We start from the raw sequence: 15,273 nt of genomic DNA, 5'->3' as shown, positions 1-15,273 counted from the left end.
TAGGTCCCGCATTGGACTCAGCAGTCACCTGAGAACTCATTTTTAGTGTGGAAGCAAGTCATCCTCGACTCTGAAGACCTGCCTAAGAAGAAGACAGAATTTAACTAATTTTTAATAGGATTTTCTCTCACTTTATGTTTAACCATCTTTTTAGACTCCTGTTCTATAACTCTATTTATTCCCTTGCCATCACTGTCCTCCCTTACTTTATTCTTTCCTATGCTCCCTTTTCCTGTTTTCTGTATATTTAGGCTAATTGTGTTTCTTGTAGATCCCTCCCCCATCTTACTAGTTTAAAGCTGTTGCCACCTCCCTGTTTACCCATTCCGTTAGGGCACGGGTCCCAACCCGGTTCAGGTGGAACCCGACCTATTGGTACAGTTCCTTCCTGTCCCAGAACTGGTGCCAGTGTTCCATGAAAAGGAACCTCTCTTTCCCACACCAGCCCTTTAGCCACATGTTAGTTCTCCTGATCTGTCTGCTTCTATGCCAATTTACACGTAGATTGGGCAATAACCCAGAAATTATTACCCTCGAGGTTCTGCTTTTTAGTTTAGAGCGTAACTCCTGATACTATTTCAGCAGGACCTCCTCCCTATTCCTACCTATACTGTTTGTTCCAACATAGACCACGACAACTGGATGTACACCCTCTCTTTCCAAGTTCTTCTCCAGTCGCCGTGAGATATCCCTTACCCCAGCACCGGGTAGGCATCACACCCCTCGGGATTCTCATTCTTGGCTGAAGAGCACGCTATCTATCCCCCTAATTATAGGGTCCCCTATATTTCTATTCTGCTTTTCACTCCCCTTGGCCAGCCTTCTGAGCCATGGTGCCTTAGTCTGCATTGTGGCTGTCCTCCCTGCAGTCTGTCTCTTTGTCCTCACAGGTAGTGAGTACATTGTACCTGTTGGACAGGACCAGTGTCTGCGACACCTCCTTCTCAACCTCTCCTAAATCCCCGCTACCCGGCTCGCTAACAATCACATCCTCCCTTTCCTGAACTTGTGTTTTCATCTGGGGTGTGACTGTATTCTGGATAAAACTGGCCAGAAATTCCATCCCCTCCCTTATGTGTCGGAGTGTCTCCAACTCGCACTCCAGCTCATTGACCCTGAGCTGGAGAGATTCGAGATGGAGACATCTCCTGCAGACATTTGCTCAGGACAGTCTCGCTGTCCACAAACTACTACATATGGGAGCAGCATGATTGGGGCCCAGGAGAGGCGTGATCGGGGCCCAGGAGATGTGAGAATTCGGGGCCCAGGAGAGGCGAGGTTGGAGTCGAGAAGTGGCGAGTTTGGAGGAGAGGTCGGAGTCCACGAGCGGCGAGGTCGTGGTCCAGGAGCAGCAGGGCTGGAGTCGAGGAATGGCGGGGTCGTGGCCCAGGAGCGGTGAGGTCAGAGTTGAGGAGCGGCGAGGTCGGCGATGAAGAGCCCAACAGCGAGGCACAGGGCCAGGAGCGGCACAGTGTATAACAACAGTGGGGTCAGGGCTCAGGGAAGGTGCAGCACCGGCCAGCCCACACTGCCATCTATGGACAGTAAGAGTATGTGTGCGCACTATGTCTGTCCAGTCGTCTTGGTTAACCGTTGCCACTGGGCCAAGACCTTGCTCTGTCAAGCCCGTGTGGTGGCTGGTGTGCAATGGCCACTCCACATTAAAAAAGTTTACTCGCAAGCTTTTTTCACCCTTCAGGATGTAGTTTGGAACCTGGAATGTCAGGTCCCTCATTGAAACATGTGTGAATTCATCCCTTTTTGGTGTGAAAGTGGGTCATCTTTGACATGAGGGACCGCCTAATATTATACTGTACATACTGCAGTCCAGACACACAAGCTGCTCTGCCATATTTTAGTCTAGCCTTATTTCATTTATTTAATTTGTTAAAGTCTTTATTCAATGATTATTTATAATTATATTAATTAGTTAAGCTACAAGTTTAATACAGTATTTTATAGTTTCCCGTTTAAACCACAGGCCTAGGTTTGTGAGAAAAGAGAGGAAAAAAATCCTCAATCATCATAGGTAGTTTCTCGAAATCGAGGAAGACTTGCTTCCACTCTAAAAGGAAGTTCTCAGGTGACTGTACAGTCCAATACGGGTATTACAGTCTCTGTCACAGGTGGGACAGACAGTGGTTGAAGGAAAGGGCGGATGGGGAGTCTGGTTTGCCGCATGCTCCTTCTGTTGTCTACACTTGATTTCTGCATGCTCTCGGCTACAAGACTCGAGGTGCTTAACACCCTCCCAGATGCGCTTCCTCCACTTAGGGTGGTCTGGGCCAGTGATTCCCACGTGCCAGTGGGGATGTTGCACTTTATCAAGGAGGCTTTGAGGGTGTCCTTGAAACGTTTCCTCTGCCCACCTGTGGCTCGCTTGTCGTGTAGGAGTTCCGAGTAGAGCATTTGCTTTGGGAGTCTTGTGTCAGGTATGCGGACGATGTGGCCCGCCCAACGGAGCTGGTCGAGTGTGGTCAGTGCTTCGATGCTAGGGATGTTGGCCTGAGCGAGAACACTGACATTGGTGCGCCTGTCCTCCCAGTGGATTTGCAGAGCCAGTGCTAGTACTTCTCCAGCGCTTTGAGGTGTCTACTGTATATGGTCTACGTCTCGGAGCCACAGCCCTGTAGACCATAAACTTGGTGCCAAATTTGAGGGCATGGTCTTCAAACACTCTCTTTTTCAGTTGACCGAAGGCTGCGCTAGCGCACTGGAGCCGGTGTTGGACCTTGTCATCTTGCTGATAGTAGGCTCCCGAGGTATGGAAAATGGTCCACGTTGTTGAGGCCCGCGCCTGGATTTTAATGGCCGGGGGGGCAGTGCTGTGTGACGGGGTCAGATTGGTGGAGGACCTTTGTCTTATGGCTGTTTAGTGTAAGGCCCATGCTTTCCTATGTCTCGGTGAAGATGTTGACGATAGCTTGGAGTTCAGCCTCTGAATGTGCGCAGACGCAAGTGTCATACGCGTACTGTCTGTCGATCATGGAGGATGGGACGACCTTGGATCTAGCCTAGAGGTGACGAAGGTCGAACAGGTTCCCATTGGCTCTATTGTTTAGTTCCACTCCAGCAGGGAGCTTGTCGAGTGTGAGATGGAGCATTGCAGCAAGGAAGATCAAGAAGAGCGTTGGCGCAATGACGCAGCCCTGCTTGACCCCGGTCCGGACTTGGATTGGGTCTGTGGTGGATCCATTGGTCAGGACCATGGCTTGCATGTCGTCGTGGAGCAGGCAGAGGATGGTGACAAACTTTTGGGGGCAGCCAAAACGGAGGAGGACGCTCCATAGTCCCTCACAGTTGACAGTGTCAAAGGCTTTTGTGAGGTCGAAAGAAGGCCACGTGCAACAGTTGGTGCTGTTCCCTGCATTTCTCTTGTTGTTGGCGCGCGGTGAAGATCATGTCCGTTTATCCCTTAGTGGACGGAATCCGCATTGTGACTCTGGGAGGAGCACTTCAGCCACAGGGGAAAGACGATTGGGGAGGATTCTTGCAATGACTTTCCTAGTGGCCGACAGCTGGGAGATTCCTCTGTAGTTGCCGCAGTCGGACTTGTCCCCTTTTTTGAAGACGTTCACGATTATGGCATCTCTGAGATCTCCTGGCATGCTCTCCCCCTTCCAGATAAGAGATGAGGCCATGCATTCGTGCCAATAGTGCTTCTCCGCCATACTTTAGCGCCTCAGCGGGGATTTCATCTGCTCCTGATGCCTTGTTGTTCTTGAGTTGATGGACGTCCTTTTCTACCTCGTGCAGGGCTGGGGTTTTTGCTGAGATGGTGGCGGCTAGCATGCTGCGAGATGGAGTTAAGGGCACTCCTCAATACTCACCAACCAATCACCTACCTGTTGACCTTGTTTTTTTTGGAAAGCGTCAAAGGTTCCTCCGTCGCTGAAACTTCCTCCAATTAGGTCCTTCCCCCTCCTCCGAATTCCCACTCAGAAATTCCCACTCTTTCCAAGTAAAACACTCTATTAAGTACACTCTGGTTAAGACACTCTGTGCAGATCACTCTGCATTACCTCACACTTCTCCAGATTGAATTCCATTTGCCACTTTTCTGCCTACCTGACCAGCCCATTGATATTTTCCTGCAGTCTACAGCTTTTTTTCACACTATCAATCACACGGCCAATTTTTGTATCATCTGCAAACCTTAATCATCCCCCCTACATTGAAGTCTAAGTGATACATATCACAAAAAGGAAGGGACCAAGTACTGAGCCCTTCGCAACCCCACTGGAAACAGCCTTCCAGTAAATCATTTGGTATATCATTCTAAACACGTTTATATATTTCTGAACCAGTATACCAGTCTGAATGCATTTATCATTTTCAGTGGGTTTATGATTTTTAACAGGATTAAAATTTTGATTGAAATATCAAACTGAGGAAGTCTTCATGGAGATTTTCATACATCTCTAAAGACCCGAGCAGCTTCTCCTCCACTCCTCATATCATCAAGTTTACGACCTTTGAATTACTGGTGTTGGGGAAAAGGATTCTCTGCTTGTGTCAGGGTAAAAGGACAAAAATACCCAACCAGTTTGGAGACACACTTACAATAGGCAACACGATACTCCTTATATAGAAATCTGTGGAGTGCAGAGGTAGTGTTGTTTTGCTTAAATAGCATACCACATATAACACACACATTCACTGATCTCAGTAACTAGTACTGCATATCATGAGTGCTCACATGTAATACACACACATCTTTTGAACAGAAAGTGCAACATAATAGTACGGGTACTGTCAATCAAGAAATAATTTACTAACTTTTTCTTTTTTTGCCCTTCTCATTTTCCCTCTCACTTCTTCAGAAGGTGATGATTCAGAAGCACAAACACTAGGCTCACTGGCACCAGACTCTCTGATACTTTACCAAATGTCATTCTTCATATGTTACCTAGGCAGTGTCATTTCACTGAAGGGAATCACAGCCATGTCCAATAATGACCTCATTTGGAGGATGCCTAATGCACTCTAATCACTATAGTCAGGGCATTAAAAGAAGGAGAGGAGAAAATTGGAAAGAAAAAAATGAGGCTGAATGGCAGATTGAAGGGGCTTTGCTGGACTTGCATAACGAGGTTTGTGCCCTCAACAGTTTGTATGGAGGGATTCAGAAAATCACCAATATTTGAGTGCATTTGTACTGCCACTTTAGTGCTGATGCAAAATAATATTGGTATGCATCAGTGCTAAAGTGATAGTATAATTAAGGTTGTTGATCTGACTCCTGAATGCACTGCAGATGGGAAGTACGAGATGTAATCTAAGAGGCAGTGGGTGTAGGTGCAATTTTAAAATGAAGTTTCCGATAAAATAAATCCCATAAATTAACTATAGAAGACCCAATTGATTTTGTGCATTTCTCAGCATTTTTTTAGACTTTTCAGAAGTTTTCAAACATTTTCTGATGTGTACACATATGAGACGTTATAATTCACAAAGCTGGACAGAAAACCAGAATATTGAATCATGTTTCGCTACATTACATCAGTGACTACATTTCAAAAGTACTTACTTGGCTGTGAAGCCCTTTGGGATGTCCTGAGGTTGTAAAAGAAGCAGGTTTTTTTGTTCTTTATGTATACTGTGGTAATCTATTATGAACAAAGCTTACATATTCATTGATTCCTTGACCACTATGCTTTTTTAAACCCGGAAATTATTTTAGTGATATTAATCTGATATTATTCTGTCCACTTTATTAAATGGGTTAGTATCTCTGTTAAAACACCAAAGAGAAGGTCATACAAACATGCTAAGTGTTCATCCGCTAATATCACCAACAGTAATTTCTGGGCTTTGGGCTCAAAATGAATCACTGATAAAATAATAGCACCTGGTATAAAATAAAGCTCTTCATTGCAGTAACTACCACAGAGTCCAATGATCTTCATTGACAAGACAGAGATTGATCGATTTTTGGATATTAAGAGAATCAAGGATATGGGAACTGTGCAGGAAAGTGGAGTTGAAGTAGAAGATCAACCGTGATCTTATTGAATGGTGGAGCAGGATCGAGGGGCCAAATGGCCTACTGCTGCTCCTAATTCTTATGTTCTTATGTTCATCAGAAGATGAATGCCGTATTGCCTTGATCTTGTATGATTTACTATCTTGTTGTGTTACAGTCAGGATCAGATGTACTTCTTTGGATCTCACAAGGGAAGAGATGCACTGGCTGGAGTCATACCTAGCACAAAGGAAGATGGTTGTAGTTGTTGGAGGTTGATCATCTTAGCTCCAGGACATTGCTGCAGGAATTCCCCATGGTAGTGTCCTAGGCCCAACCATCTTCAGCTGCTTCATCAATGACCTTCCCTCCATCATAAGGGCACAAGTGGGAATGTTCGATGATGATTGCACAGTGCCATTCGCAACTCCTCAGATAATGAAGCAGTCCATGCCCGCATGCAGCAAGACCTGGATGGCATGCAGGCTTGGGATGATAAGTGGCAAGTAATATTCATGCCACACAAGTGCCAGGCAATGACTATCTCCAACAAGAGGGAGTCTAACCACCGCCCTATGAAATTCAACGGCAAAACCATCACCGAATCCTCCACCATCAATATCCTGAGGGTCACCATTGACCAGAAACTTAACTGGACCAGCCACATAAATACTGTGGCTACAAGAGCAGGTAAGAGGCTGGGTATTCTGCGGCAAGTGACTCACCTCCTAACTCCCCAAAGCCTTTCCACCATCTACAAGACACAAGCTGGCATATGATGGAATACTCTCCACTTGCCTGGATGAGTGCAGGTCCAACGATACTCAAGAAGCTCAACATCATCCAGGACAAAGCAGCCCATTTGATTGGCACCCCATCCACCACCCTAAACATTCACTTCCCCCACCACTGGCACACCATGGCTGCAGTGTGTACCACCTATAAGATGCACTGCAACAACTCGCCACGGCTTCTTCGACAGCACTTCCAAAGCCCGCGACCTCTACCACCTAAAAGGACAAGGGCAGCAGGCACATGGAACACCACTACCAGCAAGTTCCTATCCAAGTTACAAAACGTCCTGACTTGGAAATATATCACTGCTCCATCTTCACTGGGTCAAAATCTTGGAACTCCCTCCCTAACAGCACTGTGGAATACCTTCAACACACGTACTGCAGTGGTTTCAAGAAGGCAGCTCACCACTGCCTCCTCAACGACAATTAGGGATGGGCAATAACTGCTGGCCTTGCCAGCGACGCACACATCCCATGGATGAATAAAGAAAGAAGGCGCGACTGCTGCCAACGAATCAGTTCCAGTGTTTTATTTTGTTTGTTGTCGCCGGACTTCCCAAAATGAGGGAATCTCTAACGTTAATGTAACATTATTAGTGATGTGCTTCAGTATTTCTCAGATCCAAGTCTGTTGTGGTGAACGTTATTTTTTAAATTTGGGATCTGACAGTTACGCGCAGAAGCATTCTGCTTCCGGTAGGTTTCGATTCGTTGGCAGCAGTCACTCTGGGGAAAAAATGCTCTATTTAGGTTCCCAACTTGTGTTTGAGACCAGCAATGCTGCTTTGTTGTCATTTCTCTTGATCCTTCGTCAATATCAGAATTATTCTGCCTCTTCATTAATAAAAGAGTTCAAAGTGCGGTTTGATTAAAATTGAAAGTGAATCAACAAGCTATATAGTTTCACTTGAAAAAAATATTAAATCAGAGAATTGCCTTCCAAGGGAGCTGATAGTGTCAAAGGTGAGAGGTACCCACATCATTAATCACATGCCACTTTGGAGCAATAGCTGAGGATTTTCAACTTATGAGCCACAAACCATTCATAATTATTTATTTAATGGCAGAATGGGATTTTCTATCAGCCCGTCATTAATTATAGTAAAGTTTATGAAGGGTTAAAATGTTATGTCATGAAATTGTGGAATATAATGAATGATCATTAAGATAACATTTAATGATAATGGGGAATGAGTGCAGCCACTATTATAATGTAAGGAAAACATGCCACTTTGCACACAGCAAGATTCCACAAACAGAAATGAAATAAATGCCCAGATAATCTATTTTAGTGATGTTGATTGAAGGATAAATATAGGACAGGAGGAGAACCTTCCTGCTCTTCTTTTGAAATAGTGCCATGGGAACTTTGATGTCCACCTGAGAGGGTAGTTGGGATGTCGGTATGATGACATATCCAAAAGACAGAAGTTCCGACAATGTAGCGCTCCCTGAGTATTGCAATGAAGGCCATGATTTCACGAACCGAGGCGAGTCCGGGGTGGCCAAAGTCTGAAGCGAGGTCCCGGCCTGCTCCTGGCTGCTGCCCGCTCTCTCGAAGTGATTTTATCTTAATGGGGCTTGTTAAGCCCGCTCAGCGACGTTCTAAGCCAATTAAAAGGAAGCGGGTTTGATGACATCATTTGATGACGCGTCATCAGCCAGTTTCCTTAAAGGGGCCATGTCCACATTGATTTTGACAGTTGTGCTGTCAGCATTCTATTTCATTGAGGTGCTGCAAACACTGACAAGCATTGCACAGAGGTGCATGGCTGCATCCAGGCTCTCCTGGAGTTGAAGGAGCGAGCTCCCGACCCACTGTCAATCATTTCTGTTTTGACACCTGACCCGCCTCCGATCCTGCCCTCTCAACGCTAGTAAAATTCCAGCCGAAGTGTTAGTCTAAATTATGTGTTCAAGTCTCTGGAGTGGTGTTTGACTCAGAAGTGAGAGTGCTATAACTGAGCCAAGAAAGTCAGTGCTAGTCTATGGTAACATGCTCCTAATAAAAGGCTCCAGCATCCAGCACTGGAACAGTGCGAATGATGGGAGATCTGGTGCAGGCTGTGCTTCCCTCATTAACCTGGGATGTGCTTATGGGTGGGCACATTTAGTTACCTATATAAAACACTAGTTGGTCCCAGCTGGAGTATTGTGTCCAATTCTGGGCACTACACCTTAGGAAGGACGTAAAGGCTTTGGAGAGAGTATGGAAGAGATTTACTAGAATGGATCCAGAGATGAGTGATTACAGTTACGTGGATAGACTGGAGAAGCTGGGTTGTTCTCTTTGGAGCAGCGAAGGCTAAAAGGAGATTTGATAGAGGATTTAAAATATCATGAATGGTTTAGATAGAGTAAATGAAGAGAAACTGTTTCCAATGGCTGAAGGGTCAATAACCAGAGGGGACAAGTTTAAGGTGACTGGCAAAAGAAACAGAGGCAACATGAGGAAAAACTTTTTTACGCAACAAGTGGTTAGGATTTGGAATGCACTGCCTAACAGGATAGTGGATACAGATTCAATAGTAGCCTTCAAAAGGGAATTGGATAAATACTTGAAGGAGAAAAATTGCAGGGATATGGTGAAAGAGCGGGGACTGGGACTAAATTGGATTGCTTTTCGAATGAGCCAGCACAGGTTCGATGGGGTATATGGCCTCTTTCTGTGCTATACTATTCTATGATTCTATGATTTGAGATTATCAGGATTACTCTCCGGAGAAATGGTTGGCGGGAGGCAGGGACGTAGCAGAGCAGCTTGCCAAGTATATTCCTGGCCATCTTCAACCCAGATCCAATGGGAAACCAACGGCACAGGGCTGGAAAGCCAAGACCAGTTGTACATGAACATGAAAAATATGGTACTGATGTCAGCACATAATACACTAGTCTGGATTTTCTAATTTTAATACTGGCAGGAAAATTCAGGCTAGGTCTTTGTGCAGAATTAACAGAAACAAGTTTAACAAAAGCCCTTTGCATGAGTAAATATTGGAAACCTCCCAGAGTATTGCTGTCTGTAACAGTTAAAGCTTTGCTTTGGCCTTTAACCTCAACAGTGATCTGGAACCAAATGGTCAGATTATGCTGGACGTGCAATTCAATTGCAGTAATGTCACTCAGAAACACATGGGCTTCCGGATGACATAATGATGGCTAACCAGCAACTGAAGTGCTACATAATAATCCACCATGGGTTATTGCCATTTTTTGACCAGCATTTATAGAGTGCAGAATCTGAAAACCCACTGTAAAAAAAGTAGCTGCTACTATTGCAGGTCCTCTTGTTGTGCATTCAATATACGTTCAGCTCTTGCATCATAAGCTCAATATATACCAACAATCTCATTTCATATAGAATGGAACTTTCATCATCTCCACCCTCCCCCAATGGGGTAGATTCTACCCACAATCTGGCCACCAGTCTCACCTTCAAAGACAAATAGAAAACCTGTGTTAAACAAGTGTCTGGTTGGCCTGTATCACAATGGTAAGCGGACCACTTTTCACAAACAGAGCGTAACGCAATTTCACCTCCAAGATGTCTTACTGCAATTATATAGCGCCCTGATGAGACCACACCTGGAGTATTGTGTACTCGACTTTGAGTCAGAAGATTGTGGGTTCAAGTTCCACTCCAGGGACTTGAGCACATAAATCTAGGCTGACACTCCAGTGCAATGCTGAGGGAGTGCTGTACTATCGGAGTTGCCGTCTTTCTGATGAGACATTAAACCGAGGTCCTGTCAGCTCTCTTAGGTGGACGTAAAAGATCCCATGGCATGATTTCGAAGAAGAGCAGGGGAGTTATTCCCAGTGTCCTGGCCAATATTAATCCTTCAATCAACATAACAAAAGCACATTGCTGTTTGTGGGAGTTTGCTGTGCGCAAATTGGCTGCAGCATTTCCCTACATTACAACAGTGACTACACTCCAAAACTACATCATTGGCTGTAAAGCGCTTTGAGACATCTGGTGGCCATGAAAGGAGCTATATAAATGCAATATTTCTTTCTTCTTCTTCTTCTTCTTCTACAGTTTTGGTCTACTTAACTGAGGAAGGATATACTTGCCATAGAGGGAGTGCAATGAAGGTTCACCAGATTGATTCCTGGGATGGGAGGATTATCTTATGAGGAGAGATTGAGTAAACTAGGCCTGTATTCGCTAGGGTTTAGAAGAATGAGAGGAAACATACACAATTCTTACAGGGCTTGACAGGTTAGATGCAATGAGGATGTTTCCCCTGGCTGGGGACTCTAGAACCAGGGGTCACAGTCTCAGAGTAAGGGGTCGGCCATTTAGGACTGAGATGAGGAGACATTTCTTCACTTAGAGGGTGGTACATCTTTGGAATTCTCTACCCCAGAGGGCTGTGGAGGCTCAGTTGTTGAGTATATGCAAGGCAGAAATTGATAGATTTTTGGATATTAAGGGAATCAAGGGATTATGGGGATAGTGCAGGAAATTGGAGTTGAGGTAGAAGATCAGCCATTATTTTATTGAATGGTGGAACAGGCTCGAGGGGCCGAATGGCCTACTCCTGCTCCTATTTCTTATATTCTTATGTTCTAATGTCCGTACGGAACTCTGATTGCTATTTCAGGACAGTACTAGTGGACGTGCACACAGTCATATCCAGACTGCCCTGAGTTTTAATTACTGTTACAAGCCAACAGAAGCTTTGTTCTGTTTGACTGTGTCCCTCAAACTCACAAGGGGAAACAACCGAAACTTACAAGACTCCTCTCTTTGGAAGTAAGACTATCAATAACTCCATGATTGAGTCAAAGTGAGGCACACTGCTAAGCTACCTTGATCCCTACAAATGAGTGGCTCCTAACCTGTTTAACTGTAACAACAGCCCACAGTACTAACACACCTTCTCTTAAGTACTGTGCAACAAAATAGTACTGTGATTTCACAGGATGTCTGTGCTTGTTTCTCTGAATGAAACAAATAAATGGGTAGCAATTTCACTGGTAAAAACATTACCAAAGCTCTAATCTGTCACCTGGCAAATCTGAGAAAAAGAAAGGATAATGCACCAAATAAAGAAAAGAAATGAAAGAGAAAATAGTTGAAATAAAGGAAAGAATCACTTCTTTTACATATTGTGGTTGACCTTTGAACTGAATCTGTTGCTTGTCCTTTTATGAACATTATATCTATGTAACTTGCACAGCTTTGTCATGGCCTTTAACCCTGATGGTGACTAGAAATCTAACCAGAAGATTACTGAGGCTGATGTCCTTCTGTTGTCCTCTATAGTGTGGCACTGCTGTACAGGCCTCTGCCAATGTCACACACCAATGAGAATGATCTCCAGGTCACACACATCCCAGACTTGATAATGACTGGTATTCAATGATTCTGTGGTAGCCAACCATAATCCTGTCAGTGACTATTAAAACACACCATTGAAACACAACTCAGCTGTACAATGTAAACAAGTAAGAGACAATTCGGCAGCTCAGATCAGTCTTGTTCCTCTTCACTCAGCCTCTGCTATTTGACATTGTTCCAACATCATTCCTGCAATGCATAATTAAAAATATATAAAGAAACCAATAGATAATTCATGAATGCAAACGTGCTTAATCAAACTTCCACACCTAATGTTCTAGAAGTTAGTCATGGGTTAGAATGAAATTGGGTTTATATTTTAGTGAAAAGTGGATGAATGTGGAAAAGGTAAAGCAGCACCCCCATGTGTGGAAAATTCTCCAAAGCATTCTGTCTTTTACTCCAACCCCATATACCGGCCTTGTATGTCATTTATCATCACTGAAAATACTGCACTGTTACATGCAGTTATATAGCATCTTTCATGACAAATATCTCAAAATGTTTTCATGTTGCAGTGTACCTCTGAAAGTTAATAAACACAGGTTCTCTCACTTTAGCTGTTGCATTAGGTCAATGGTCAGGATCCAAATTTAAAACTTCTCCATTACAGGGATGCATTGCTCAAATTATTCCCATTCCACCTATCCAGAATGCTCCATCCATATGGATATATGATGTGCACACATGAGTAAACATCCCCCATTGAGGACAGAACAAACGTTTATCTTTATAAAGAAAAGCAAGACTTGCATTTATATAGCAACTTTTATGACCTCAGGACGTCCCAAAGCACTTTATACCCAATGATATACTTTTGACATGTAGTCACTGCTGTAATGTAGGATGCAACGGCTAATTTGCGCACTGCAAGGTCCCACAAGCAGCAATGAGATAATCACCAGATAATCTGTTTTAGTGATGTTGGTGGAGGAATAAATATTGGCCAGGACACCATGGAGAACTCCTCTGCTCTTCTTTGCATAGTGCAATGGGATCTTTTACATCCACCTGAGAGGGCAGATGAGGACTCAATTTAACGTCTCGTCTGAAAGTCGGCACCTCTGACGGTGCAGCACTCCCTCACTACTGCACTGCAGTGCCAGCCTAGATTATGTGCTCAAGTCTCTGGAGTAGGACTAGAACTCACAACTTTCTGACTCAGAGGCAAAAGTGCTACCATTGGACCCCGGCTGATGGAAGGGGTGGGGTGGGGGGTGGTGAGTCTGGGGCAGGGCAGGCCACGAATTTCCTTGTGGGTCCCGGAGAAGCCCACAGACAAACTTTGTGGACATTCAGGGGTCAAAGTTCCCTTTATTAGGCCATCCATTAGCACCGGTGCTAGGCAGCTAACGGGTGGCAAAGGCCTACTAACGGTGTTAAGCAGCACCCACGGCTCTTTGGTAGAGGCGCCAAGAGGTAATGCTGCGCCGTCTAACACCACCCACGTCATCCAACATGCAATGCCCCCTTGGCGTCGCTCCCACGATATTTGGTTTGTACGGACACCTAATGGCAAGGCTGGGAAAAGTGGAGGGAACATCGCAGTGCTTGGGCATATTCACCCAGAGATCAAGGTAAGTTTTTTTCTTTATTTATTTCATCTTCTTTTCATTAGTTGGAACTGTGGGAAAGTTTGAGTGTCTGTTGGAGAACTTTGAGGTGTTTTTTCTTTCTTCCATTTTCTTCCAATTTTTCAGCTAGCATGGCGGCAGCCTCCCATTGCAATATTCAGTCAGTCTCCTGCGCTCCCGTTCAAGGATCAGTGTGCAACGCCACTTTTTAGCGCTGCTCTCTCATCTTTGGGCGTAAAAACTGAATTTGGCAGTTTGAAGCTGCATCTAATGCCTGACGGTAAAATCAGCACTCAGACGGTGACATCGCCTCCAAAACAATGGTACGGAATTCCGACCCTTCAGAGCTTGTGAACTCAAGCACTTCCTGGTTTGACAAGTCATGCAGGTAATTTTCCCCTCTTTTCTACACGCTTTACTTAAATGCAATTCGGATGTAAATACGAAAGCAGCTTTTGCCCTCATTAGCTGGTTATTTGGATACATGCACCACTTTGTGGGGTGACTGCACCTTCTGGCAGCAGCCAGTTCGATCAGAACTGTATTATCGAACAGGTGTAACTGGTGTATCTGACTTATGCCCCATATTCAAGTCCCCTATGCCGAAAGCACACTGTTTTTGCAACAAAAATATTGGAATTATGGACCCAAGTCTTCCAATCATCACTTTTAAGTCAGACCTCTTGCACCAGGGAATAGGTCTTGTGGTTGATTGCTGGTGTTCCTTGCCCTGTAGCACTGAGACCAATTGTGCTGCCATTACCATCGCATCAGCTGAGGTCAGCTAACTCAACATAAGATTGAACCTAGGCCCTTCCTGGGCTGCAAAGATAAACTTCACAACAGACCACCACAACAACTTTCATTTATATAGCACCTTTAACGTAGAATGTGCTGAACAGCTTCACAGAGGGTAATCAGACAAAACTGTCACTTAACCAAAAGGAGATCTTAGAAAGGCTGATCAAATGCTTGATCAAAGAGGTGGGTTTTAAGAAGGGTCTTAAATGAGGAGAGGGAGGTGGAAACACGGAAGGGTACAGGGAGGGAATTCCATCCCGTACATTTACTTCGGAGGTGCTGTGGTCTAGTTTTTATAGCCATGAATAGAAAAATTTCCAGTAAAGGGAAAAAATAGCAATACAGGAAATCATTCAAATTCTATTAAAAGTCCAAGTATTCAACCATTAACTAGTAATATTTTAAATTGTAAATTCTACTGGGTCTGAAATAAATGAAACCAAAGAGTTACAGCAGCAGAGCATTGATCTAAATAAATTAATTTATATTAAAAATAGCCATACATCACAAGGGAATGCAGAGAAAAAAGATTAATAAGCCATTGACTGAGTTAAGCACTTAACAAAAACTGCTCTGTTCAGAGACAGCACAACAGGACAGTAAGCAGCTAACACAGCTTATCAACCAGTTAATAGGATAACAATTGAGCACAACTGTCTGTCATGTAGCACACATTTAGTTAAAGGAAAATCTATGTGTTGCTCAGTGACCCGCAACATGGCTTTCTGAGGCATCAGTGACTGGCTGAATACAGACAGGACTCCAGACTCAGCAGGACCAGCAGCC

General features: G+C 44.3%; 1 long non-coding RNA gene across 1 annotated transcript in view; it reads left to right on the top strand.

Moving 5' to 3' along the window:
• Positions 1-7,617, top strand: part of LOC139262091 (uncharacterized) — an 83,549-nt gene extending 75,932 nt beyond the window's left edge. Inside the window, exon 3 of the long non-coding RNA XR_011592886.1 lies at positions 6,144-7,617. This is a non-coding gene — a long non-coding RNA (uncharacterized lncRNA). The remainder of the gene's footprint in view (positions 1-6,143) is intronic.
• Positions 7,618-15,273: the final 7,656 nt, after the last annotated feature.

This window comes from Pristiophorus japonicus, chromosome 4, assembly GCF_044704955.1.
Source record: "Pristiophorus japonicus isolate sPriJap1 chromosome 4, sPriJap1.hap1, whole genome shotgun sequence".
Lineage (NCBI taxonomy): Eukaryota > Metazoa > Chordata > Chondrichthyes > Pristiophoridae > Pristiophorus > Pristiophorus japonicus.
This window is presented reverse-complemented; position numbering and strand designations above follow the sequence as displayed.